Below are 5,854 nucleotides of genomic sequence, written 5' to 3' on the forward strand. Positions count from 1 at the left end.
CCTCCCACGAGTCAAGGGAGGGCTCCACCCCCACACCGAAAAGACCCCGCCCCCCTGCCCATTCTCCACGCTCAAGGCCGCCCTTTCACCTATAGAGTTTGGGCGGAGTCAGACTTCAGGCTCCGCCCCACGCCTATTCCATCCCTGCCCGGCCCTGCGCCATAGAGCGGTTAGGAGCAATATGCGGGTGTCCCGCACCTGCCGCACTGCTAGAATCCCCGGGAAAGCGGGGCCCGTCAAATCCGGTGGACCTAGGTCCTCCTGACTTTGCTTCCAGCTCGCCGTGAGACTTTGGATAAATTTTCCCCAGTTTGGGCCCGTTTTCTGCTTTGTCAAAGGGAATAGTCACATTACGTGAAATGACTGTGAGGCACCTGGGGCTCAAATGTCCCCCCCTTTGGGGGCAGCTTCCCCCGACCCCTCTATCCTACCCCACTCTCCAAACTGGACAGGACCCTCACATCTATCATAGGCTCACATAGCCCACAGTTGTAATTTCATATTTGTTTGACTGACTATATGATCATTATCTGGCTCTTCATTTGAATTTGAACTCCGTGAGAGCGGGTTGCGTTTATTCTTAACACTCCAGCTCCCAGTTCAGTGCCTGACATACAGCAGGAGCTCAGTAAATGCTCGTTCCCTATTCGACGCACTGGAGGAGCGTCAGCAGGCTCGATACCGCCATTGGCCAGCAGAGGGCAGGCGGTGACCAGCCTTCTCGCCGAGCTGAGCGTCCTCCCCGGCAGGCTAACGCCACGGGAAGGGAACAGGTGAGCACACGTGAGCGCACTTCTGCAAAGATCGGTCGTCCAGCCACAGGCGAGGCTCTGGCCAGGGAACATTTTTTTCCCTTTGGATCTGTGATTCGCGGCCTTTCCTGTATCAAAGACCCCCTGACAGCGTGTGGGGATGTGGCCTCTACAAAGAAAATGCGCCGAGAAGGCTCAGGTGGTGAGGGAATTTGATGTAAAGAGGTCTGCACTGGGGAAAGACTTGGAGGGTTGGGGCACAATGACAAAGAGCCAGACTTAGAAAGTACTGGGCAGTGAGGAGGGAGAGGTGGCCGCCATTGTTCTGTGACCCAAGAAGATAGGACCTGGCTGGAACCTCAGTTGTCTTTGTGTTGGCAAAAGTCATTTGGTGTCAGTCCTGGTCTCTCAAAGTCCTGTTGGGAGCAGCGCTATCTCAAGGTGGCCAGAGGGCGGTGCCACACCACACATTTCTGTGGAAGCATTATCTGTTACTATCACACATAACAGTGAAACCCTGGAAACATCGCAATCCCTCCAGTGAGCCTGGGAAGAAAGGAAGGAGACGTCAGAAGTTGTGCCACAGTTACTTCTCTTTCAGCCTCAATTTCCTCATCTGCAAAACGGAGATAAAACCTCCCTTTTGGGATTGCATTGTGAGGATTACACAGAATGAACTAAATCAGGGGCTCTTAACTGTGCTGTAATCATCGTGTCTGCGGCAAATACTGATACCTGGGGTATTAGAATTAAAACAAAAAATGAAGCAACAAAAACCTCTCCAGGTGATTGTAATGCGCGGACAAGGCTGAGAACACTGAGCTAAATAAAATGCTGATCACAGCACAGGGCATACACTAGGCATTCACTAATGTTTATGGAATATTTTTTTAAGATGGAGCACAAATTGTTTTCACTGTTCTTTGTTAGAGGGGGAAAAAATGTTGTTGTAAAATTTGTTGCAGAAATTGAATTCCTGACTGGCTTGTTTCTGGAACTACGAATCATGAGAAATTTGGTGATTATGAAGGTCAGGGCAGGGGAGAGGCAGCCTCTGGTAGTATAACCCCCCACTGCCCCACTGAGCTGCACGAGGCAGGGCCCACCCTGTTCTAGCCTGTGGTTTATATCACCACCTCCAACGCATCCGTTTAGCCTGCAAGCAGCACGGGTGCTCGTGTTTGCCCCTCTCTGGGGTTAAGGATAGTGGCTATTTTCTCCTCTGCCAGGGTACGCTCACCAGATGGGGCCAGACCACTAGCAACTGTTGGTTTCTTGATCAACCCGTGAGTGCAGGTGGTACTTCCTTCTTTATGGACCTAGGTAGTCTTCTGTGCTTTGTTAAGTCACAGACCCAATGGTTAGTTACTGTGTCCCAGTGCTTTCTTGCTGGGTGAACCTGGCATGAAGTGGAAGGGACCCGCTCACCCAGGCCCACACCTTCGACTACTCCTGCTGGCCTCATTGAAGGGGGGAAGGGAGGTCGAGGAGCCTGAGACCTTCTTCCTCCAGCATGCAGACTTGGGGGGTGGAGGGTTAGGCAGTTGGTATCTGGCTAGAGTTGTCAAATTTGGCAAATAAAAATAAAGGACGCCCAGTTAAATTGGAATGTCTGCTTAAAAAAAAAAATAAGGGTTTTTTTTTAGTGTCCATCCCATGCAATATTTGGAATGCACTTACACTAAAATTATTTGTTATGTATCTGAAATTCAAATTTAAGAAGACAGACTTTATTTTTATTTGCTAAATCGGGCAACCCAGTGCCTGATCAAAGAGCCAAAGAGAATCCAGCATGTGGCATTTACTGCCAGCAACGTCCTCCTGCCCAGTGCTGCCACGTTCGGCTTCCACCTGAACCTTGCCCTGCTCCAGAACTCTACGTGGCTCCCAGCTGCTTCCACAGCGCAACCTGGACTGCCTGGCTGCTGCTCTCGGCCTTGGCTCTTCAGTCTGCCCAGCTGCCCTGCTTGGGTTCCTTCCCTCCTCTGCTCCTGCTCATGTTTTCTCTGCCCGGCATGTCTCCTGCCCACTCCCGGCAGCAACTGCACTTATTGGGCACCTACTGGGTGCAGGTACAATGCTGAGTTCTTCACTTGCATTGTTTCTCTGGATTCTCACAAAACCTAGTGTGGCAGGAACAGCGGTTACTTTAGCAATGAAGAAACTGGCGCTCTAATTAATTCTTAAAGTTGGTCTCTGGGCTAGCAGCACCTGGGGATTTATTAGAAATGAAAACCCAGGCCAAACTGAATCAGAAACTCTAGGGGTGGAGCCCAGCCATCTGCATTTTATGCCCCCTCCCCAACCAGGTGATTCAGATGCACACTCTAGTTCGAGATCTGCTGCTCTAAGACGCGAAGCGGCTGTAGGAGTCTTCCATCCAGGCAGAGGTGTAGAGGACCTTGCCCGGGCCAGACACTGGAGATGCTGCAGCCACAGCAGTCTTGGGGGGAGGGGGAGGGGAGGAAGGAGGGAAAGAAAGACAAGAACAGACTGGCAGCCAGGCCACTGCGAAGTGGAATGATGAGGGCTGAGGTACGCCAAGCCCTGGAGCCTGTAGCAGGGTGGGAGGGGTCAAGGAAAGCGTTCCTGACTAAGCCTGAAAAAGAGGTTGTAATTTGTTAGGTGAATGAAGGTGGGAACAATGTTGCAGGTGTAGAGAGACTAGTTTGTACAAGGTCCTGGGGGTCGTTCACTGTTGAGAATGGAAAGTGAGGTGAGGTGAGGGGGGGTGAGGTGGGGAAGGAATCTGATAGTGTCAAAGTCCTCCGAGCAAATGATAAATGAGTATAGAGAAAAAGCCCCCTGGCTTCTGGAGGAGCAGGCACTTGGGAAGATGGGGGACAGGAAGGAGAGACTGAGAGGAAGCCAGGCCTTCCTCTGCCCCTAGAGCCAGGCTGCTTCTGCCCTCCAAGAGATCTGCAGAGATTGAGCTTCCTATAGCAGCAGTGGGCAGGTGCATGGGCCCAAGGCTGTAGTCTCTGAGCCCGGGCTAGGGAGTTCTGGGGCTGAGAGGTGGGGCTGCGGAAGCAGTGCAGGGCCCCGCTGGCCCCGCCCACTGCCTCCGGCCAGAGGAAGCTGGACTGGGCTGCTGGCCGGGTTTTTCTTTCCTTTTCCCTTCCCTGTTCCCTTTACCTGTTGATGTGGCTAAAGCTGCGCAGCTACTGGGGTCTCTTCTTCCAGCCTTTCAGGGACTAGCCCTGGATGCGATCAGAGATTCCTCGGCTGTAGGGAAGGAGACTGCTGTTGCTATTTCCTACCCCTTCCAACGAAGCCTTTGTGCCAGCCAAGGACTGAGCTGCCCGGCCAGGTTGCCTGGCAGTGTGGGCTACCGCTGGGCAGTTCCCGCTCCAACTGCCCTTCCCGGAAAAACGTCAGTTTGACCGAACTCTTTTGGAACCCGCTTGTGATTTCCAGCCTAGGGAAGACTACTCAAAGACCATAAAACAGTGTATGACGTGGAGCACCCAAAATCCCTTGTAGGATTTGCCAGCTGCCCCAGGAACTTGACCTTCGGCAAGGGAACCTTTTATTCTTCCTCTTTTTGAGTATACCTTGTGCTCCCCACCCTGGGTCTGGCATTCAGGATCCTGTCTCATAATGCTTTGCAGTTCAAGGGGGGGGGGGGGTCTAGTGTGGTGCTCTTCACTTAAATAGATGTTTAAAAATATTGCTTAGGGAAGATCAATATATTTATGCTCAGCCTGGGATCCTCTGTAGATTTTGGAGTGTATACAGGAGAGGCAGGGGCTGCCTAAGTGGGTGGAAGTGGTGCATGAAGGCATGGATGGATGCTGGAGAGAGGGAGTGAGCACAAGGAGACAGCCTGTCTGGCCTGGAATGGGGGCAACACCGTGGGACCTGAGTTGCTGAGCAGGAGAGTGACGGGAGAGTATTGCTGTCAGGGTACTAGATCCCAGCTCCATTGTTGCTTCCTCAGGGAAGCCTTCGGGGGTAGACAGACTCATGTCTTTGTGTTACCCCTTCCTCTCGGATGTGGGCGGGGCCTGTGAGTTAATTTTAACCAATAGAATGTGGCAGAGGTGCTGGGCTGTCCCTCCGAAGATTACCTTACAGACTGCGGGCTGCAGACTGTCCTTGCTGACTCCCTGAAGTAAACAGCTTACGTGGCAAGGAGCTGTGAGTGGTCTCTAGGCGCTGTGGCAGCCTCCAGCAAGAAGCTGGAGTCCTTAGTCCTACAGCCACAAGGAGATGAATCCTGCCAACAACCTGAGCACCTCGGAAGCAGTTCTTCCCCAGTTCAGCCTCCAAATGAGAATGCAGCCCAACTTGATCACAGCCCTGTAAGTCCCAAAGCAGAAGACCCAACTGGCCGTGCCCAGACCCCTGACTCACAGAAATGGTGAGATAATACATTTGCTGTTCAAAGCCTTGAAGTTTGTGGTGATTTGTTACACAGCGATAACTAACTAATACACCTTCTGGCTAGGTCGACTTTCCCTCACATAGGCTCTCGTAGCATCATGTGTCTTCTCATCCTAGAGTTTTAGGTGACACCTCAGTGTAAACACCTTAGTGTTTAGGTGAGGATAAGCTCATCGCTGTATCCTGGAACCTCACTTAGTGCCTGGTACAAAAAAGCATCAGTTGCATGTGTTAGTGAATGAATGCTCTTATTTGATCTCTCTAACAAGCTGGCGAAGGAGGAACCATTGTTACATATGAAGAAAAGGAAGCTAGTTATTAACTTAAAAGTATACTGAACAAAATCTTATCCTATATTCAACAGAATTTTGGTTATACATGCCATCCTATCCTAATATTTACTGTGACCCAAGAATTATTTTTTTTAAAAAAGATTTTATCTATTTTTAGAGAGGGAAAGAGAAGGAGAGAGGGAGAGAAACATCGATGTGTGGTTGCCTCATGTGCACCCCCTACTGGGGACCTGGCCCACAACCCAGGCATGTGCCCTGCCTGGGAATCGAACCAGCGACCTTTTAGTTTGCAGGCCAGCACTCAATCCACTGATCCACACCGGCCAGGGCCCAAGAATTATTTAAGTAATTTGGTAGCAGGGGGTAGATTGCATGGTTGCCTGGTCTGACATCCTTTATATAGTATTGTATTTTACCAGAGAG

Source organism: Desmodus rotundus, chromosome 6, assembly GCF_022682495.2.
Source record: "Desmodus rotundus isolate HL8 chromosome 6, HLdesRot8A.1, whole genome shotgun sequence".
Classification (NCBI taxonomy): domain Eukaryota; kingdom Metazoa; phylum Chordata; class Mammalia; order Chiroptera; family Phyllostomidae; genus Desmodus; species Desmodus rotundus.